The following is a 23,769-nucleotide window of genomic DNA, read 5'->3' on the forward strand; positions in this document are numbered from 1 at the left end:
GTAATCAGCCTCACTACCTTCCTTCACCAGAAGAGGGAGTTCATCAGACCTCAATGGTGAAGGGGAAAATGAACTCACAACAGCTGAGGTTTCTGTGGTGGACATACTTGGTAAATGCTTTTTCTATTTCGCAGTTATCACTAGCACTCTCCATGAGATCATCAACAATAGTCAAATTTACCTTTTCAGGAGGGAATAATTCATCCTCTACGAATGTATGCGGCAGACCCTCCACAAATCTGATGAAGGGAAAAGAAAGAGAGATTTCATCATAGTTTCTGCCAGCAGGAATAAAACCAAACAATATTATCAGGTTTATGAGAAAAATGAGTGTCAATATTATGTAACAATTGTTTTACAAAGTAACTTTTTCCAGAATTAGACGGGCCTGCTAGAATATACGAGAATGGATGTTGTAGACATGGGTCCATCACAAGTCACAATTAATATCCAAATGGCACGGTGGTAAAATCGTCTAATAGTCTGCGCTTTGTATAAACACACTTTTGGGTTTTTCGAAGAAGTCTTGTTTCAACGGACCAGAACTTTTTATTTTTCACAATGCCGGGCTGCTCGACGATAATACGTTTCTGCGTTTCAGAATCGGAATTACGCTGGTAGTCCAGAACAAGATCTTTTAGACTGCTGAAATTAATAGATTGAGCATTACCAACATTTAATGTTATTCCCTTCACTTTTAAGACAGTTTTACCGGTGTTGAGTTTGTATCCGTAGGTCTTTGGGCCGGCAGATACAAACTCAGTGATGTGTCATCAGGTATCTCACTGGTCAATTCCCCCAGGTAATCACCTAAAGGAGGACTCCACTCACCTTCTCTCTGCACAAAGATAACAGAATCAGTATCGTGATAAAGGCACCTTTCCTGCAGCCAGTCCAGCGGAGAGTAAAGCTCTAGTCTGGCATACGCTGTGGTAAAACAGGCTATAAAATGTTTGTGTTCTTGTTGATGGTGTGGTGCCCTTCTGTATATTTCCAATCTATTGTTGCGGTTTCATCATCAATAAAATGCAACATCGAAACGTCGTAATACGGTAACAAAACTTGTTGAAACAGTTCATCAGGATCGCTAATAATGCTGGTACATGGTAAATTAGATTTCTGGGCAAACTTTCCCCATAAAGAATTTAAGAAAAGTTTGGAGATCTGTCTCTTAGCAGGGTTCTCTCCTATATGTTCAGAGCGTAATTGAACCCCTTCTTTGTCAAGAAAGGAATCAATGTACTGTTGTTTCTTACTGTCATCAGTGCACCAGCTGGGATAGCCTGAGGCCTCCTGCTTATCCCTAAGATGTAATTTAATGTACCGAGAAAACAGGCGGTCACTGGTTTTAGGAAAATCCCAAATTTCATAGATGTGGGCTATCCTATAGCCTTTCTCTACGGCCATCTCAAGCTCTATAGTGCACCATGTACCTGTCAGAGCCCGCTCTTCATCACTATGTGTACATTCCTCTGTCTGCGAATTTACAGAGCATGTGTAGCATAGAGGAAACAATAATTTTTTGTTGAGTTTTACTGGTAGAACAGGAAAAAATAAATCCCTCGGAGGGTAGACCTTGACTTTGGCAATACCAAAGTAATTTTTAATGAACCCAAAACCCTCATAGATAATGTGTGGATGACCAACGGGGTATGTTTTAGTTTTGTTTACAAATGGATACAGGCTGGTGAAATCATAGTAATGTAGTGTCTCCCCAGGTTTCAGTTGGTGATAAAGTTTAATGGCATTAGTACGGCCCCCATAAAGAGCATCGCGGGGGTCTAAAGGGACTGGGAATTCCATTTGGAGAAGAAATGATTGAAGATTAGAATCTTTTTGAATCATTTCATTCCATTCATGTTCCCACAGGACTCTCACTGTGTAGCCACACCACTGCAGGTAATGCTTTTTTAGCTAAAAAAGCATAATATAATTGACCATAGGAGGTGTTTGTGACCTTATTCATTATAGCAGATTGGGCATCCATGATAAAAACACCCTTGAAATTCGAATGCGATATGTCTGTCCTTAACATAGGCATAACCGTCTAAAAAATATTTCCCAACTCGTTTTTCACCGCCTCTTAAAGCATGTTGGATTGCTATGTTCTCTGTGTGGGATACATACATGAGCCACTGTATAGCGGGGGATGAAAACCGTTTTTGTGTCTTGTGATAATTATCACCTGGTAAAATGGTAATGGTCTTTTTTGGAAGAAATTTAAACCTGTACATCGACCTACATACAGATGCAAGGGTTACGAGTTGAAAAGGATCAACACATCTGGACACTTCAATTTTTTTCTTTTCTCGCTTACAGTATATTTTAACATTTTTCTGCGTCATTTCCATGACACGCTCCGTGTAAAGTTCACATGAGTGTCTCAGAATCTCAACATCTTGTTTACAGTAAGACTTTAGTTCAGAATTAAAGTCAAAAGTTGTATTTTCCTGCGTCTCATACCACTCCATGAATTCCCCTTTCTCACTAGGTGACGTGCTCTACCCCATAATATTTTACAGCTGGTAGGGGGCCCACATAGTTTTGATTTTCTTCGGTGTTAAAAAAGTGGGGGAAATGTCCTTTTGAGCCTGAGAACCCCATAGCCTGTGGCATCTTACTAAGTTTCATCGGTATGAAATTTAGGGAGTCAATAAACCTCAGTTCCAAATCAGGCAGCGTTACACACAAGAGACGGCCGCCTCGGGATATCCATTTCACACAGAGTTTTTCAGAAATCAGTTCCTTAACAATAAAGTATGCATCGTATCTTCCAGCATTGTGGGCAATAAACGTATATCCAGAAAATTTACCGGATGTAAAGAATTGCACAAAATCATGAGTTGCTGATTTACCTTCAAACTCCCAGGAGGGGCTACCATACAGCGTCGTAGCATAAATATAATTTGGGATGTGCGTACCTGTCTCCTGCATACATTCAAAGTCATAAAATATATATTGATCTGTCGCCTCCTTTGGTACATACCGGCGCAGGTAACAAAGGTGCTCATCAAATTTATTTAAACGTCTGTGACAGACAGGACAACGCAACCCTTTACATTTATGTTCGGAATCACTTTCTCTGGGGACAAAATGATGACATTTATCACAAAATATTTTAAATCTGCAGAATGTTGGATTATCTGCAGATAAACGAGTGTGGTGATCTAAGCACTCACTGGACCGACAAAACACACGACAAATTGGACAGCGAGGTGGCTGCTCCGTGTCGGTTCTCTCCACACAACTCTCTCTTTGACAAGCCTTGCAAAAATATTGACACGAATGATTAAATTTGTGATGAAACAACGAATTGCATCTTTCACAAAAGTAATCCGCGCCGATAAAACCCTTCATATTTTTGATACCGTAGTAGTGATTATCATGATGCAATCTGAAAATAGTTCTAGCACTAGGGGTATTACCTGTTTGAAAATATCGCCAGTCGCCCTGACTGTAGTATAATACTTTAATGTTGATACCCAGATGTTTCTCAAAAGCTTCAATATCACTAAAACTTATAAGTTGGTCCTCAGGGATAGCCAGGGCCGCGTGTATGGATTTAGCACGATTCAGTAAAACTGTATCACCAACATCAGTGTCGGTGATCAGGGCGCACACGCTAGCTGCAAAGCACAGATTAGTGCTGTAATTTTTGTCATACAACCAGCGCCTATTTTGCTTAATGATTTGACTACTCGCTATAGATTTCAGACGTCTTTTTATGCCTCCGCGTCTGTTTTTAATAATTGTTACGACTAATTTCAGGGAGCTGTTTGCTAAGCATTCAGCATTGCTTTGCAATGTGTGAGCTACGATATTTAAGAATGCTTCAGAACTAAAATCCTCCCTTGTCTGTTTTGTAGTGAAAATGGGATCTAACGTGTCACCGCCTTCAAGCCTTAGCTGAACAAAGTCTCCAGGATCAATGTCTCTGACGACTCTGTCCAGTAAAGACTGAATGGCTCCATGCACGATGTTTAGGGCCTCTACAAATGATTGAATGCGGTATAAATTTACAAATCTGAAATGATCAATATGCATGCGAGCATTGAAATTGCGGACATCTCTTTGGTGGTGATAAAAATGTTGTAAAAATACTGAATGATCTACGGCCCATACATTATCATCAACATGACCATCAGATGCATCATCATGTCCATTTTCATCTACGTCCTGTACATTATCATCAACATGACCATCAGCTGCAACATCATGTCCATTTTCATCTACGTCCCGTACATTATCATCAACATGACCATCAGCTGCATCATCATGTCCATTTTCATCTACGTCCCGTACATTTTCATCAACATGACCATCAGATGCATCATCATGTCCATTTTCATCTACGTCCCGTACATTATCATCAACATGACCATCAGCTGCAACATCATGTCCATTTTCATCTACGTCCTGTACATTATCATCAACATGACCATCAGATGCATCATCATGTCCATTCTCATCTACGTCCCATACATTATCATCAACATGACCATCAGCTGCATCATCATGTCCATTTTCATCTATGTCCCATACATTATCATCAACATGACCATCAGCTGCAACATCATGTACATTTTCATCTACGTCCCGTACATTTTCATCAACATGACCATCAGCTGCAACATCATGTCCATTTTCATCTACGTCCTGTACATCATCATCAACATGACCATCAGATGCATCATCATGTACATTTTCATCTACGTCCCGTACATTATCATCAACATGACCATCAGATGCAACATCATGTCCATTTTCATCTACGTCCCGTACGTTTTCATCAACATAACCATCAGCTGCAACATCATGTCCATTTTCATCTACGTCCCGTACGTTTTCTTCAACATGGCCATCAGATGCAACATCATGTCCATTTTCATCTACGTCCCGTACGTTTTCATCAACATGACCATCAGATGCAACATCATGTACATTTTCATCTACGTCCCGTACATTTTCATCAACATGACCATCAGCTGCAACATCATGTACATTTTCATCTACGTCCCGTACATTTTCATCAACATGACCATCAGCTGCAACATCATGTACATTTTCATCTACGTCCCGTACATTTTCATCAACATGATGGTTGTCTATGAATATCTGAATTATAAATCTCTGCAGAATATGTAAGCTCTATATAAATAAAGATTATTATCATTATTACAGAAAAGCTAAATATATACTTACAAGAATGTTCTGGGTATTGGTCTTCTGCACGCTCTGGGTTAATAGTCGTCTCACTATTCACCGTCAGTGGGATGGCGGCGTTTTCATTTGAATATAGCTGTTTTCTGGCCGCTCGTTTATCAGCTAGAAATAAAATAAAACTATTACACGGTCTAGAAATGATTTTCTTCACGATACTGATTATTGTTTTCAAGCTCACAGTACCTTTTTGAATCAGCTGCACCATATTTTTTGGTTTCCCGCTAGGCCTGATAGAAACCCTGGGATCCCTAATCTTGAGTGATGTGTTTCGTGGTTTCCGCGGCTTTTTAGGATTGTTAGAAACCATGGGCCCATCAACATTATAGAATTCTTTCATGTGTTGGTTACCTGTATAAGAAATTAGGGGAAATGTCATCCCTGCATACATATGGACTCTTTTTTCAAAGAGATGCTACTTTTTTCCACATGTTCTTACCTTTTTCATATGTTTATCGCCTCCGCAGTGGATTCGCCAGATTTACAGGTTCAGTAACATGGACGTTTTCTTGTTTATCGGCCGCTTGCAGCATCTCAGCATCTGTATGAGAAATTGTATTTAGTTTCACGTCTACATATGATTAAAGCAGTTATTATACAAATATACAACTCACCAGTGAGAGGATAATGTGAAATTGCAGCTCTGGTTTCTCCGCCAGCATTAAAAGGCGCTAAAGGGCCTTCATTTATGGAAGCCAAATCCAAAGTCTGAGACACCTCAGAATAGTCGGGCCCTATAGACTCTTCTTAAAAAGAACGAAATATTATATAATTAATATACAAAACAAAACTTTAATCAGATTGTCTAACACTCCGTTCATTATATTCAATATAAGACCTACCTAGTTGTTGGCATTGTGTGCTCGTAAGAAGAGCCCGGGATGTTCAAAATCGTCGGCTTCCATCTTAACTAAAATGATTAAAAGTGTGAATACTATTATACTTTTAAAATTATTAACTATAACTATGCGGCGGAAAGTACTATCATATAAAATTATAATCTAAGTCTATGCCGAAGAAATACATTTTATATACTATATGATAAATGATGCAAAAGGCAAATAAAATTATAGGCGAACATCAATTAAATAATTATACATCAAATAAATATTGTATTAAATATCTAAATTTCTTCTAAATGAGTAAATCTATTCTTAGGAAAATACATTTTTTTTAAATTATTAACTATAACTAGAGTTGAGGGACTTTTGGTTTTTTAGGGTCGCGTTTCGTTTCGTGAAACCCGACTTTTGCAAAAGTCGGGTCGAGCAAGATCGTCCGATTATAGGGAAAAGTCGGGGTCGTCCCGAAACACGAAACCCAATGTAAGTCAATGGGGAATAAAAGTCGGCAGTGAGAGGAGGACAGGAAACACACCTACAATGCCCATTTGAATGCCAAAAGCATCAATTCTTCTTACTTAAGCTTGTCAACCTTAATTAACTTCATAATACAAGTTACGCACTGAAAAATGGGGGTTATTTGGCTACAGTTGTGGGGGGAGGGCTGGCTCCAGGTTTTCATGTGCCCTGGGCGAAAGATCGCCCCTTTAACACATACCACAACTCATCATGCTCCGATACGGCAGAGAAATAGCGGTATAGTACAATGAAAAATACTTCACTTTTTACATCTCATGACGAGGCCCATCTATTTCTCCATACAGAATCATTGGTCCCATATAATGTTTGAAACAGTATATGATGAGCTCCACATAATGCTACAGTATATGTTGGTCCCCATGCATGAAGCTCCACTGTCTTATGGGCCCAAATAATGCTCCAAACATAATGGGCCCCATTTCTAATGCTCTAGTGTATAATGGGCCCTGTAAATGCTGCTCCAGTGTCTGATGTCCACCTTTGGAATGTTCCAGTGTATGGTGGGCCCCATCTATCATTCTCCAGAGTATAGTGCTCCCCAAAAATTGCTGTCCCAACATTGAAAACAATCAAATAAGTCTCCTCGCTAGGGAATCCCTGTACTTGTCTGGACTCCTCGTCGTCCCCATCTTCCATCTCACTGCACAGTATTTCAACTTTGCAAGTGCTGTGATCCTGAGCAAGCAGGGGGGGCCCACTCATTGGCGATGGCACTGGCACAGGGCCCCTGATAGTACGGTGGTGTGTCTGATGGCGGGTGGGCCGAACCTGCACTTTCATCTGCAGCTTCCTCTTTGTCACCGTGTATGATGGAACTGTATATGGGAAGGGTAACCTGAGTTTCATCAGGGTCAGATTCAGGCCGTGTAGCGTGCGAGGGGAATGTAGTGGTCTGGGTCAATGTACCAGCAGATTCATCGAGCAGTGGCTGGGCATCAGTGCACTTGTGTCGTCCCCAGGAGTACGGTCGCCACAGTGGCATTACCTTCTTCCTAGGGAGTGTGATGTCATGCTTGGGAGCAACGAACGATCTCTCTAGCAGGTTAACTGATTGGGCGGCGTTATTCCCACGAGTCATGACCCTCCAAACAGCGTTCATGAAGGCAAAGTGTTTGTTTTACGTGGGCAGTATGGTTGCAAAGCTGAACCTTAAAGGAATGTCCAGAAGGGCACCACCAGGAGTGGAGCCTACGGTTAAATTCGACTCCACCTGGGAAACCTCAACCATGCCAGCTACAGAACAGATGCACACATTGCAAGCTTAATTCCGTTAACGAACGAGACTCCGTCATGCCCCGCGGTCCGAGTCCGGCTTACTAGAGGGACACGTGAGGCTCTGACACATGAGATTGGCCAATAACTGGTGTGTCATGCCCTTACATGTCCGTGGCTGCATGTGCGCTACACTGAAAAGGCCAGTGTTTGTCGCTTACAGGTGCAGATAACCCGCTGAACAACGTTAGTGATGGGGATCACTGATTACAATTATTACCCGCGAACAATGATTTCCCAGTAAGTGCAGGTCAACTGCAGTTCCGGAATTAGGCCTAACCGTCATTCCTGAAAAAATGAAAAACTTACGTGTGCAAACCACAGGTGCTGTAGCTTGCTTAACAGCTCGCCAGCCGTTCTCACGCCCAGTATGGATTACACGTGATTGCACAAAGGTGAGAAAGGGTACCGTATCCCCAGATAACATGTATGGATAGCGTACACATTCAAAATATATGTCTATACATCAGGAGGCAGGCTCAAACGGTGTCAGGCCCAGTATGGATTGCACGTGATTGCACAAAGGTTAGAAAGGGTACCGTATCCCCAGATAACATGTATGGATAGCGTACACATTCAAAATATATGTCTATACATCAGGAGGCAGGCTCAGACGGTGTTAGGCCCAGTATGGATTGCACGTGATTGCACAAAGGTTAGAAAGGGTACCGTATCCCCGGATAACATGTATGGATAGCGTACACATTCAAAATATATGTCTGTACATCAGGAGGCAGGCTCAGACGGTGTTAGGCCCAGTATGGATTGCACGTGATTGCACAAAGGTTAGAAAGGGTACCGTATCCCCGGATAACATGTATGGATAGCGTACACATTCAAAATATATGTCTATACATCAGGAGGCAGGCTCAGATGGTGTTAGGCCCAGTATGGATTGCACGTGATTGCACAAAGGTTAGAAAGGGTACCGTATCCCCGGATAACATGTATGGATAGCGTACACATTCAAAATATATGTCTATACATCAGGAGGCAGGCTCAGACGGTGTTAGGCCCAGTATGGATTGCAAGTGATTGCACAAAGGTTAGAAAGGGTACCGTATCCCCGGAAAACATGTATGGATAGCGTACACATTCAAAATATATGTCTGTACATCAGGAGGCAGGCTCAGACAGTGTCAGGCACAGTATGGATTTGACGGCCCAGATTACACAGCGGAGGAGCAGGGAGAGGTAAAGATTGCAAATGCTGGGGCCCTGCCCGAGCAAGGGGGGCCCACTCATGGGCGTCGGTACTGGCACTGGGCCCCTCATAGTACAGCGGTGTGTCTGACGGCGGGTGTGCACCACCACCATCAGAGACAATTGATTGCACTATGAGGGACCCTGTGCCAGTGCCCGCGCCCAAGAGTCGGCCTACCCACCTGTCCAGGGCAACGGCACTTGCACGGTGTCGTGCGCTAGGTGGTGACCCCGGCCATGGGGGGGGAGGCAGCACAGTTAGGGAGTTTTAGAAAGTGGCATATGTTGATGTTGGACATTCAGCTGATGCAAAAGGCGAAATAGGTGAAGTCCCAGGAAGAGGTGGACCAAAGCAAGCCATTTTTCTGTCACCCTATGTGTCATCAGGGGAAGGTGGGACAAAATCCTTGGAAACCCATGCATGGTTCATTTCAATGAAGGTTAGATCATCCACATTTTGGGTTGACAGACGGGTCCTTTTTTCTGTCAGGATTGATCCAGCTGCACTGAAGACTCTTTCCGATAGCACACTTGCAGCTGGGCAAGCGAGCTCCTGTAAGGCATATTGGGCCAATTCAGGCCAGGTGTCCAGTTTAGCGGCCCAATAGTCAAAGGGGAATGACCTGTGTGGGAGAACATCGATATGGGAGGAAAAGTAGTTTGTAACCATAGTTGACAACTGCTGTCTCCTGTCACTTTCCATCGATGCAGTATTACCAGTTGTGTGAGCGGTATTTGAAAAATCAGTCCACAACATTGTCATGAAACCCCTGTTTCCAACGCCACTTCTGCTGTGTGCACCACGAACACCTCTGCCAAGCTGCCCCCGGCCCGTACGGCTCGTGTGAGAACCATCACCGCTGCTGTGTGCTGGGAATGCCTCAAGCAACTGATTTACCAGAGTTGCTTGTTTATTAGCCAATATTAGGTCAAGGTTCTCCTGTGGCATGATGTTTTGTAATTTGCCTTTATAGCATGGATCCAGGATGCTGGCAAACCAGTAGTCGTCATCGCTCATCATTTTGGCAATGCGGGGGTCCCTTTTTAGGATCTGCAAGGCATAATCTGACATGTGGGCCAATGTTCCCGGTGTCAATGATGCACTGCGAGTGCTGGTTGGAGGAGCACTTTCTGGCAAATCCACATCCCTTCAGTCACGCACAAACCCTGTACCAGACCTTGCCACGCCAACATTTTCACTTGCCCCACGAGATGCATCCTCCTCCCCTAAGTAATCATCCCCATCATCCTCCTCCTCTTCTTCCTCCACCTCGTCCAGGAGAGGTCCCTGAGCAGACAATGGCTGAATGTCTTCAAGGATTCCCTCCTCCTCTTCCTCCTCATCAACATTGGCTGCAGACGCCTGCTCCTTAAGGTGCGTCAAAGTTTGCATGAGCAGACGCATAAGTGGGATGCTCATGCTTAGGATGGCGTCGTCTGCGCTTACCAGCCGTGTGCATTCCTCAAAACACTGAAGGACTTTACAGAGGTCTTTCAGCTTCGACCACTGCACACCTGTCAACTCCATGTCTGCTCTCAAAGTGCCTGGCCGTGTATCCTCCCACAAATGCATTATGGCCTGCCTCTGCTCGCACAGCCGCTCCACCATGTGCAGGGTGGAGTTCCACCTTGTTGCAATGTCGATAATGAGGCGGTGGTTGGGAAGGTGGAGCAATCGCTGCAGCTTCTGCATACGAACGGAGTGTACAGGCGACCGACGGATGTGCGCGCACAGTCTTCGCACCTTCTGGAGCAGGGCTGTTAACTCCGGATAATTTTTGAGGAAGCACTGCACCACCAGGTTCAAGGTGTGAGCCAAGCAAGGTATATGGCTGAGTTTTGAAAGGGCTATGGCTGCCACAAAATTACGGCCGTTATCACTAACTACCTTGCCTGCCTCAAGATGTACACTGCCCAGCCATGACTCAGTTTGTCGCTTCAAGTACTCGGCCAGCACCTCGGCGGTGTGTCTGTTGCCCAAACACATCATCTGCAACACAGCCTGCTGACGCTTTCCACTAGCTGCTCGATAGGGGGACACATCGTGTGCAACAGTGGCAGCTGCAGATGGAGTGCTCGTACGACTGCGCTCTGTGGACGAGTTTTCGCTTCTGGAGGAGGAGGAGGAGGAGGGTCGAACGCCTACAGCCAACTGTTTCCTATACCGTGGGCTAGGCAGCACTGTCCCACCACCGCTGTCCCCTGTGGACCCTGCATCCACCACATTAACCCAGTGCGCAGTGATGGAAACGTAACGGCCCTGGCCATGCCGACTGGACCATGCATCAGTTGTGAGGTGCACCTTTCCGCTCACTGACTGCTTGAGTGCATGGACAATGCGGTCTTTCACATGATGGCGGAGGGCTGGGATGGCTTTGCGAGAGAAGAAGTGGCGACTGGGTAGGTCATAGCGTGGTACTGCATAGGCCATGAGTTCGCGGAAAGCTGTGCTTTCCACCAACCGAAAGGGCATCATCTCAAACGAGATTAGTTTGGCAATGTGGGCGTTCAAACCCAGTGTACACGGATGAGAGACTGAGTACTTTCTTGACCTACTCATAGTGTCTGGGAGGGTGAGCTGGACTTGAGAGCTGCATATGGTGGAAGTAGCGGTGGACAGGGCGGACTGAGAGAGGGTTGATGATGGTGATGGAGTTGGTGTTCTTTCTGATGGCCTAGAATCAGTCTTTCGTTGATATAACAGTGGGATTCCCTGACTGCTGTGGCCTTGCAACGACACCTCAACATTTGCTGCTGTGCTAACCGGTGGGCTTACAGTGGGGGAAACAATGTAGCGTTGCTGACTACCTTCGTTGTGATCAGTTGCACATGTGGCACTTGAGGTTTGGTGTTGTGTCCACGCTTGCAAGTGCATGCTGGTTAAATGTCTAAGCATGCAACTGGTATTCAAATTTTTCAGATTTTTCCCTCGGCTAAAGGTCTTTGCGCACTTCTTACAGATAACCTTGGCCTGATCATGAGGATTTTGTTCAAAAAAGTGCCACACTGCACTCTTCCTACTTTGGCAGACATTTTGCGGCCTAGCACGCTGTGATCTTTTGACCCTCTGGACAAGCTGTCCAGCAACTCTTTTGATGTTTGGAACCTGTCTTTGGAGTGCTCCGGGCCTGCCAGATAACAGCTGTTGCGATGTCGATGTCTGCTGTGGATGCTCCTCATCTGAGCTATTGGAAGCAGCACCCTCTTCCCCCAATGGATGCCAACCTGGGTCAACAACTGGGTCATCCATCACCTCCTCTTCTATGTCATGTGCACCTTCCTCTGTGTCACCGTGTATGGTGGTATAGTGTGCGGGAAGGGGCACCTGAGTCTCATCAGGGTCAGAATCTGGCTCTGTACACTGCGAGGACAATGTAGTGCTCTGAGTGAATGTACCAGCAGAATCATCCATCAGCGGCTGTGCATCAGTGCACTCCATGTCAGATTCATCTTGGCCTGGGTAATTCACCATTTCACTTGATAATCCAGGCATGGTATGTGAAAACAGCTCCATGGAGTAATCAGTAGTATGGCCTGCGTCATCCTTCAATCTTGGTTGGGGTGAAGGACACAAGGAAAGGTGTGGTTCATGAACATGAGCCTCCAATGACGACTCAGTGCTTTTACTTTTTACAACTGAAGAAGAGGAGGCGATAGAGCTGGAGGCTGAGTCAGCAATGTAAGACAAAACTTTTTCCTGATGCTCTGGCTTTAAAAGCGGTTTGCCAACTCCTAGAAAACTAAGCGTTCGAGGCCTTATGTAGCCAGACGATGACGCAGGCTCAACACCTCCTGCATTCGGTCCTATTTTGCTCTTGCCACTACCATCAGATCCACCACCAACACCATCATTACCAGCTGCCAACCCCCGCCCAATTCCACGGCCTCTTCCACCAGCCTTCCTCATTTTTGGTAGAAATGTAGACAAAATCCAACAAACTATATAGTAATGTAAAACAAGGTACAAGGTGTCTATAGGACAGGGGAGATTTTGAATTTCTGCACACACTTGTGGACACTGGACACTTTTGGATTGTGTGAGGCCCAATGAATATCTGAGCGCTATGTGACAGGCTCGATGGCACAGCTGTGACCAAATTGACTAGAGGATAAGGGAGATTTTGAATTTCTGCACACACTTGTGGACACTGGCACTTATGGATTGTGTGAGGCCCAATGAATATCTGAGCGCTATGTGACAGGCTCGATGGCACAGCTGTGACCAAAGTGACTAGAGGATAAGGGAGATTTTGAATTTCTGCACACACTTGTGGACACTGGACACTTTTGGATTGTGTGAGGCCCACTGATATCTGAGCGCTATGTGACAGGCTCGATGGCACAGCTGTGACAAAAGTGACGAGAGGATAAGGGAGATTTTGAATTTCTGCACACACTTGTGGACACTGGACACTTTTGGATTGTGTGAGGCCCACTGATATCCGAGCGCTATGTCACAGGCTCGATGGCACAGCTGTGACAAAAGTGACGAGAGGATAAGGGAGATTTTGAATTTCTGCAGACACTTGTGGACACTGGACACTTTTGGATTGTGTGAGGCCCAATGAATATCTGAGCGCTATGTGACAGGCTCGATGGCACAGCTGTGACTAAAGTGACTAGAGGATAAGGGAGATTTTGAATTTCTGCACACACTTGTGGACACTGGACACTTTTGGATTGTGTGAGGCCCAATGAATATCTGAGCGCTATGTGACAGGCTCGATGGCACAGCTGTGACCAAAGTGACTAGAGGATAAGGGAGATTTTGAATTTCTGCACACACTTGTGGACACTGGACACTTTTGGATTGTGTGAGGCCCAATGAATATCTGAGCGCTATGTGACAGGCTCGAAGGCACAGCTGTGACCAAAGTGACTAGAGGATAGGGAGATTTTGAATTTCTGCACACACTTGTGGACACTGGACATTTTTGGATTGTGTGAGGCCCAATGATATCTGAGCGCTATGTGACAGGCTCGATGGCACAGCTGTGACAAAAGTGACGAGAGGATAAGGGAGATTTTGAATTTCTGCAGACACTTGTGGACACTGGACACTTTTGGATTGTGTGAGGCCCACTGATATCTGAGCGCTATGTCACAGGCTCGATGGCACAGCTGTGACAAAAGTGACGAGAAGATAAGGGAGATTTTGAATTTCTGCAGACACTTGTGGACACTGGACACTTTTGGATTGTGTGAGGCCCACTGAATATCACAGCGCTATGTCACAGGCTCGATGGCACAGCTGTGACAAAAGTGACTAGAGGATAAGGGAGATTTTGAATTTCTGCACACACTTGTGGACACTGGACACTTTTGGATTGTGTGAGGCCCACTGATATCTGAGCGCTATGTCACAGGTTCGATGGCACAGCTGTGACAAAAGTGACGAGAGGATAAGGGAGATTTTGAATTTCTGCAGACACTTGTGGACACTGGACACTTTTGGATTGTGTGAGGCCCACTGATATCTGAGCGCTATGTCACAGGCTCGATGGCACAGCTGTGACAAAAGTGACGAGAGGATAAGGGAGATTTTGAATTTCTGCAGACACTTGTGGACACTGGACACTTTTGGATTGTGTGAGGCCCACTGATATCTGAGCGCTATGTCACAGGCTCGATGGCACAGCTGTGACAAAAGTGACTAGAGGATAAGGGAGATTGGATTGCTTTTAAAAAAGCATTTTGCAGAGCAGTGGGTAAACAGCAATGCCAGCCTGTCAGGAAGCCTTAAAAGGCAGCCCAACAGCCAACACCACTGATACACCACAATATAGCCTCCCCTTGCACTGCACACACAGTGACTGGTGTGTTGTGCAGGCCAAATCGCTAGCAGCAGAAGCAGTTTTTTTGTGTGCTTCCCTGCCTAACGCTCTCCCTACAGAATCAGCAGCAACCTCTCCCTATACTGAGATCGGCAGAAGTAAGATGGCGGTCGGCGTGCACGCCCTTTTATACCCCCTGTGACGCCCACCAAATCAAGCCAATCACTTGCATGCCCTTCTGAAAGATGGTGGTGACCCGTGCCTATGTCATCACGTTGCCCACAGTGTCCGTGGATCCTGATTGGCTGAAAAAGAGCGCAAAACAAACTTTTGAAACGCGACTTTGGCGCGTAAGTCGCCGACCTCGTGGCCGACCTCATCCAAGGGTCGGGTTTCGTTTCATGAAACCCGACTTTGCCAAAAGTCGGCGACTTTTGAAATTTTTCGACCCGTTTCGCTCAACTCTAACTATAACTATGCAGTGGAAAGCAATTGACAATAATATTAATTAAATAATGTGTTAATACTTACTATTTTAAAGAGTAGAAGTTGCTGCCCAGTATAAAAGGAAAGCTGTCTCTATTGCTGAATGTGTAAGGACATCACCTAAAGGCCTGTTTTAAAGCCAGACAGCAGGATCGCTCCACCTAGATTCACAGCCCAGTTACGCCTCACCAAAAGGTCTCAAGCAATCAGCAGAAAGTCCACACCTCCAGTTAACACCCACAAGAGCCTCCCAGTTACATCCCACCATGCTGACCCAAGCAATCATGGTATACTCATATTATACTGATATCAAGCATGATATATTTGTATTACATTCCACATTTTATTTCATTTTATATATTTTGATTTTCTGATGAAGACGGCATTGGTTCATGAGACGATGTCTTCTAGACACGATGAAAAAATATTAGAGAACCATTATTTTACTCCTAAAGCATCAGGTTAATACTGCGGCATTGATAAATTATATAGAGAAACTAGAGCTTACAATTGTGCGTGATTGGTTAAATAACCAGGATAGCTATTTGTTGCACAAACCCGTGAGAAAGATTTCTGACAAATAAGATCATGGTCTCAAACATGGATGCATTGTGGCAAGGAGATTTAGTGAGTTTAATTGACTATTCGAATGAAAATGATAATGTTAAATATATCCTTACTGTGATTGATTGCCTATCAAAATTTTCGTGGTGCGTAGCCTTATCAAACAAGACTGGAGCCGCTGTAGCCTGTTCATTTGAGCTGATATTTCAAAATGATAAGCGCATACCGAAGAAATTACAGACGGATCGGGGCAAAGAATTTATTAATTTGTCGATGAAGCGTCTTTGTAAAACGTATGATATTCTGCATTATCTTACGAATAATGCAGTTAAGGCCTCTATTGTGGAGCGGTTTAATCGTACATTAAAAACTCGAATGTGGCGGTATTTTACAAAAAATAACACTAATAGGTATATTGATATTTTACCAGATTTGGTTGATGGCTACAATCGAACCTATCATTCTACCATTCGATGTAGACCAATTGATGTTACAAGCAAAAATGTGATTTTACAGATGTTACAAGCAAAAACAAGATTGCTTCGGAAGGCATTAAACTCCGCTATGACGAAGTGAAGAGAAGTGTTACTCTATCGGATTCCCCCACGATACATTTTGCTCCAGGCCCAAAATTGGCGCATATTTTAGGGCTACCGCCTTATATTGAGGCCTATGATAATAGTGTGATTAGCCCCAAGAAGAAGAGCTATGCAGATATCATGAACGGATTTTATACCTTATTTGTTTACTCGGACATTATTAACCATTAACTAGTCGGAGATTCTTACGTCCAGCTTCTGAGAACTGCGCAGGTGACTGGTAAAAGTGGGGAGATCATCACACTTCAATACACAAGACCTGATTATGTTCCTCTATGCAAACAGCACTTTGGTTCTGTAAGCATCTCTATCTTGACTGATCAGGGTACACCTGTTAAATTCAAGTAGGGAAAAACTATTTTGCGATTACATTTCAGACCGCGTCGTGATTGACACGTCAAAATGGTGTCGCAACGTGTTTACGGAGATCCGACCATTTATGCCCGCTACTATATTGCTCAGACGGGCCATGGTTTAGAGGGATTTCGCAGTGATGAGTACATGTATGGGGCTGGGCTTGCAGGAATATTTAGAGGCTTATTTAGAAAAGCGGTTCCTCTATTGAGAAAAGGACTCGAATTAGTAAAGCCCCATGTAAAGACCGCTGTTTCAAATATTGCTAAGGACGCCATTGCCTCTTTCTCAGCAGCTGCTATGAATTGGCTAAACACACCTCCTCAGGAAGGCTCCGTATTGTTTATGTTGCTAAAAAACAGAAAAAAAGAAAAAGGCGTGTTCGCTATTCGCCCCCACCAATGCTCATGAATAAAATCACACCCGCAAGACGCAAACGCCAGAAAAGAGTAAGACGCAGTGTTGAAGACATCTTTTAGGAAAATATATTAAATAAATATATTATATATAACATGGCCTTCATACATGATGCTTCGGTGGAGTGCATGAAATCAGAACTGGATATTTTTCAAATACCTCCTACGCAGGTTTCTGTCGAGAAATCAATATTCATAGACGTTCAGCCTATTGCGGCTCTGGCGGACAATGCACCACTTGAATTTTTCATATCGGGAAGTGGTGAATATTATTATGATTTAAATAATACCCTACTTTACATAAGTTGCCGGGTCGTAAAACAAGATAATTCTGCCATCACGGATGGAGCCCGTGTAGCTCTCATTAACTATCCATTAGCGACTCTTTTTAATCAAGTTGATGTCACCCTGGGTGATCGCCTCATCTCACAGTCAGACAATCTATATAGCTATAGGGCCTGCATTGAAACTCTGCTAAATTACAGCGCACAGACTTTAGCCTCCCAATTCACATCAGGATTATTCTATAAAGATACCGCTGGACATCATGATGTACGAATCATGGATGGTGCGAATGTGGGTTTCAACAAGCGGGCCCATGCAGTCGCCCACTCCAAGCCCGTCGATTTGCTCGGACAAATTTTTAGCGATATTTTTAATCAGCCGAAGCTTATATTGAATGGACTTGACCTTAAAATCAAGCAGACGCAAAATAAAGACACTTTCTGTTTATCCCCTTCACGACCCATGACGCCTACGTAGGCGTCATGAAAAGTCATGCCCAAATGACCTTTGACGCCTAAGTAGGCGTCATGCTATAAATAGCCCCCCTGCGGGTCGGGTGACCGGGGTCACTGAAAGGTCACCCAACCCGCACACAAAGGACCCTTCAGAGTTAACACCTGGGGGTGTGGCTTAGCCCCACGTGCCTACGATCGCTCTGATTCACTTTTAACAGCCAATCAGAGCGATTGTAATATTTCACCAATGAAAATTGGTGAAATACTACAATCCAGCCATGGCAGATGCTGAAATAGCATCGGACATGGCTGGACACCGAGACCCGACCCCCCCACACCGACTGACGGCACCGATCGGCTGCCACCACCGTCTGACAGCACCGATCGGCAGCTGCCGTCATAATCTGCCCCCCCGCCTTCCCTCCCCCCAGCCCTCCGATCACCCCCTCTCACCCTCCTTTGTGCCTCCGACCTCCCGCTATCCGTCCTGGTGTCCCGCCATCCAACGTCATGGGCGCCGCCATCTTGGAAGATGGCGGGCGCATGCGCAGTGTGCCGAATCGAATCTGCAACGCTGCAGATTCATTCATTTATTTTGATCACTATGATAAACTTTCATAGTGATCAAAATAAAAAAAAAAGTAAATCACCGCCCCCCTTATCACCCCCATAGGTAGGGACAAATAATAAAATAAAAAATGTATATTTTTTTTATTTTTCCATTAGGGCTAGGGCTATGGCTAGGGTTAGAAATAGGGTTAGGGTTAGAAATAGGGTTAGGGTTGGACTAAGGGTTAGGGTTGGAATTAGGGTTAGGGTTGGAATTAGGGTTAGGGTTGGAATTAGGGTTAGGGTTGGAATTAGGGTTAGGGTTAGAGTTGGGATTTCATTAGGGGTGTGTTGGAATTAGGGTTGTGGTTAGGGTTATGATTAGGGTTGGGATTAGGGGTGTGTTGGGGTTAGGTTGGAGATAGAATTGAGGGGTTTCCACTGTTTAGGCACATCACGGGGTCTCCAAACGCGACATGGAGCCACCATTTATTCCAGCCAATTTTGCGTTCAAAGTGTCAAACGGTGCTCCCTCCATTTCGAGCCCCAACGTGTGCCCAAACAGTGGTGTACCGCCACTTATGGGGTATCAGGGTACTCAGGAAAAATTGCACAACAACTTTGGGGGTCTAATTTCTCCTGTTACCCTTGGGAAAATAAAAAAATGGGGGCTAAAATAATTATTTTTGTGGAAAAAAAAGATTTTTTATTTTCACGGTTCTGCGTTATAAACTTCTGTGAAGCACTTGGGGGTTCAACGTGCTCACCACACATCTAGATAAGTTCCTTGGGGGGTCTAGTTTCAAAAATGGGGTCACTTGTGAGGGGTTTCTACTGTTTAGGTACATCAGGGGCTCTGCAAACGTAACATGACGCCCACAGACCATTCCATCAAGTTGGCATTTCAAAACGTCACTACTTCCCTTCCGAGCCCCAACGTGTGCCCAAACAGTGGTCCCCCCCACATAAGGGGTACCAGTGTACTCAGGACAAGCTGGACAACAACTTTTGGGGTCCAATTTATCCTGTTACCCTTGGGAAAATAAAAAATAGCAGGCTAAAAATTTATTTTTTGAGGAAAAAAAAATTTTTTATTTTAACAGCTCTGCGTTATAAACTTCTGTGTAGCACCTGGGGGTTCAAAGTGCTCACTATGCATCTAGATAAGTTCCTTAGGGGGTCTAGTTTCCAAAATGGGGTCATTTGTGGGGGAGCTCCAAAGTTTATGCACACAGGGGCTCTGCAAACATGACATGGTGTCCGCTAACGATTGGAGCTAATTTTCCATTCAAAAAGTCAAATGACGCTCCTTCCCTTCTGAGCCATGCCGTGTGCTCAAACAGTGGTTTCCCCCCACATATGGGGTACCAGTGTACTCAGGACAAACTGGACAACAACTTTGGGGGTCTAATTTCTCCTGTTACCCTTGGGAAAATAAAAAAATGGGGGCTAAAATAATTATTTTTGTGGAAAAAAAAGATTTTTTATTTTCACGGTTCTGCGTTATAAACTTCTGTGAAGCACTTGGGGGTTCAACGTGCTCACCACACATCTAGATAAGTTCCTTGGGGGGTCTAGTTTCAAAAATGGGGTCACTTGTGGGGGGTTTCTACTGTTTAGGTACATCAGGGGCTCTGCAAACGTAACATGACGCCCACAGACCATTCCATCAAGTTGGCATTTCAAAACGTCACTACTTCCCTTCCGAGCCCCAACGTGTGCCCAAACAGTGGTCCCCCCCACATATGGGGTACCAGTGTACTCAGGACAAGCTGGACAACAACTTTTGGGGTCCAATTTATCCTGTTACCCTTGGGAAAATAAAAAATAGCAGGCTAAAAATTTATTTTTTGAGGAAAAAAAAAATTTTTTATTTTAACAGCTCTGCGTTATAAACTTCTGTGTAGCACCTGGGGGTTCAAAGTGCTCACTATGCATCTAGATAAGTTCCTTAGGGGGTCTAGTTTCCAAAATGGGGTCATTTGTGGGGGAGCTCCAAAGTTTATGCACACAGGGGCTCTGCAAACATGACATGGTGTCCGCTAACGATTGGAGCTAATTTTCCATTCAAAAAGTCAAATGACGCTCCTTCCCTTCTGAGCCATGCCGTGCGCTCAAACAGTGGTTTCCCCCCACATATGGGGTACCAGTGTACTCAGGACAAACTGGACAACAACTTTTGGGGTCCAATTTATCCTGTTACCCTTGGGAAAATAAAAAATAGCGGGCTAAAAAATTATTTTTGAGGAAAAAAAAAATATTTTTTTATTTTCATGGCTCTGCATTTATAAACTTCTGTGAAGCACTTGGGGATTCAGAGTGCTCACTACACATCTAGATAAGCTCCTTGGGGGTTCTAGTTTCCAAAATGGGGTCACTTGTGGGGGTTTCTACTGTTTAGACACACAGGGGCTCTGCAAACGCAACATGACGCCCGCAGAACATTCCATCAAAGTCTGCATTCCAAAATGGCGCTCCTTCCCTTCTGAGCTCTCCCGTGCTCCCAAACAGTGGTTCCCCCCCACATATGGGGTATCAGTGTACTCAGGACAAATTGCACTACAACTTTTGTGGTTCAATTTCTCCTGTTAGCCTTGTGAAAATAAAAAATAGCGGGCTAAAAAATCATTTTGGAGCAAAAAAAATTTTTTGATTTTCACTGCTCTGTGTTATAAACTTCTGTGAAGCACTTGGGGGTTCAAAGTGCTCACCACACATCTAGATAAGTTCCTTCGGGGGTCTAGTTTCCAATATGTGGTCATTTGTGGGGGAGCTCCAATGTTTAGACACACAGGGGCTCTCCAAATGCGACATGGTGTCCGCTAACAATTGGAGCTAATTTTCCAATCAAAAAGTCACATGGTGCTCCTTCCCTGCCGGGCCCTGCTGTGCGCCCAAACAGTGGTTTATGACCACATATGAGATATTGATATACTCAGGAGAAATTGCCCAACAAATTTTAGGATCCATTTTATCCTGTTGCCCATGTGAAAATGAAAAAAACTGAGGCTAAATTAAATTTTTGTGAAAAAAAAGTACTTTTTTTACGGATCAATTTGTGAAGCACCTGGGGGTACAAAGTGCTCACTATGCATCTAGATAAGTTCCTTGGAGGGTCTAGTTTCCAAAATGGGGTCACTTGTGGGGGAGCTCCAATGTTTAGGCACACAGGTGCTCTACAAACGAGACATGGCAACCGCTAAATATTCAAGCATATTTTCCATTCAAAAAGTAAAATGGCACTCCTTGCCTTCTGAGCCCTGCCGTGCGCCCAAACAGTGGTTTATGACCACATATGAGGTATCGGTGTACTCAGGAGAAATTGCCCAACAAATTTTAGGATACATTTTATCCTGTTACCCATGTGAAAATGAAAAAACTGATGCTAAAAGAAAATTTTGGTTGGAAAAATTAAAATGTCCATTTTTTCATTCCATGTTGCTTTAGTTCCTGTGAAGCACCTGAAGGGTTAATAATCTTCTTGAATGTGGTTTTGAGTAGCTTGAGGGGTGCAGTTTTTAGAATGGTGTCACATTTGGGTATTTTCTGCCATATAGACCCCTCAAAGTGACTTCAAATGTGAGGTGGTCCCTAAAAAAGATGGTTTTGTAAATTTTGTTGTAAAAATGAGAAATTGCTGGTCAACTTTTAACCCTTATAACTTCCTAACGAAAAAAAAAATGTTGTTTCCAAAATTCTGCTGACGTAAAGTAGACATGTGGGAAATGTTATTTATTAACTATTTTGTGTCACATAACTCTCTGGTTTAACAGAATAAAAATTCAAAAATTGCAACATTTTCACCAAATTTCCATTTTTTTCACAAATAAGCGCAAAAATTATCGACCTAAATTTACCACTAACATGAAGCCCAATATGTCACGAAAAAACAATCTCAGAATTGCTAGGATGCGTTCCTGAGTTATTACCTCATAAAGGGACATTGGTCAGAATTGCAAAAAATGGCCAGGTCATTAAGGTCAAAATAGGCTGGGTCATGAAGGGGTTAATGTCCGCTGAGGCTGACCCACTCAAAGTAGATTCTATATGCGTGTCTCTATGTAAAAAGAGTCCAGGTGGCTCCCGCTGTGAGGATTGGTCACTCTCAGGCCTTACTATCTGCTACAGCAAAATATGCTATTGATAGGGCCTGTATGAAAGTGGACAGCATCCCTGGGGGCACCCGAATTTCTAATATAGAGAACCTATTTTTAGGAGCTATTCCGCGAGTAATTATATTGGGTTTTGTAGATAATGAGGCCTTTAGCGGTACGTATAATAAAAACCCACTGTACTTTCATCATTATAATGTAAACCATGCGGCTTTATATTTGGATGGTCAGCAGATCCCCTCCCAGCCATTCCAACCTAATTTCAATACTGAATTAGCTGTAAGAGAGTATATGGCTCTCGCCCATATTTCTGGAAAGCAGAAGGCCGATTGTGCACTGGCAATTGACCGAGAAGAATTTATGGAGGGCTATACATTTTTTGCATTTGATTTATCAGCCGACCAAGAACCTGGAGGTCACTTCTCTCTCATAAAAACTGGGAACCTGCGTTCTGAAGTCCGATTTGCGCTAGCCACCCCTCATACGATAAATATGGTGGTATACGGCGTGAATTCGTCTATTCTAGAAATTAATAACCGCCGTGAAGTATTGTATGATTTCTACTGATGATGGATTCCCTGCAGCTCACTACGTTATTGAAAGCCGATCACTATACAGAGGCCATATTTTATGGGGTGTATCCGTGTGACTTGCTACCGTCACATAGAGTAACTGAGAGGCCAGCGGCGTACATCGTGAATACAGACCGCTCCAATCAGAGCGGCAAACATTGGATATTAACTTTACTTTGCAATGAAAAGAATGTGATATTCTTTGACAGTTATGGACTCTCTCCAGACAGCGAACTTTCTCCGGATGAATTTATAATCTTCCTAAAGAGAAATAGCGAATTATTCGTCTATCAAGACAGGCAAATTCAGAATAATTATAGCACGGTGTGCGGCCATTATTGCGTGTATATCCTAAAGGAACTGGCAAGTGGTCTTTTATTCCGTGAGATTTTGCAACATTTTACTGATGACTTAAATCATAAAGATAATTTAGTTTATAAATCTGTAAAGAAAGATTTACTTGAATCAAACTATTCCCCCTGCAAACATTCTTTTATATTTAAGCAGCGTTGCTTATCACTGTGTA

Source organism: Dendrobates tinctorius, unplaced genomic scaffold (assembly GCF_039654945.1).
Source record: "Dendrobates tinctorius isolate UK_male_01 unplaced genomic scaffold, ASM3965494v1 ptg000404l, whole genome shotgun sequence".
Classification (NCBI taxonomy): Eukaryota; Metazoa; Chordata; class Amphibia; order Anura; family Dendrobatidae; genus Dendrobates; species Dendrobates tinctorius.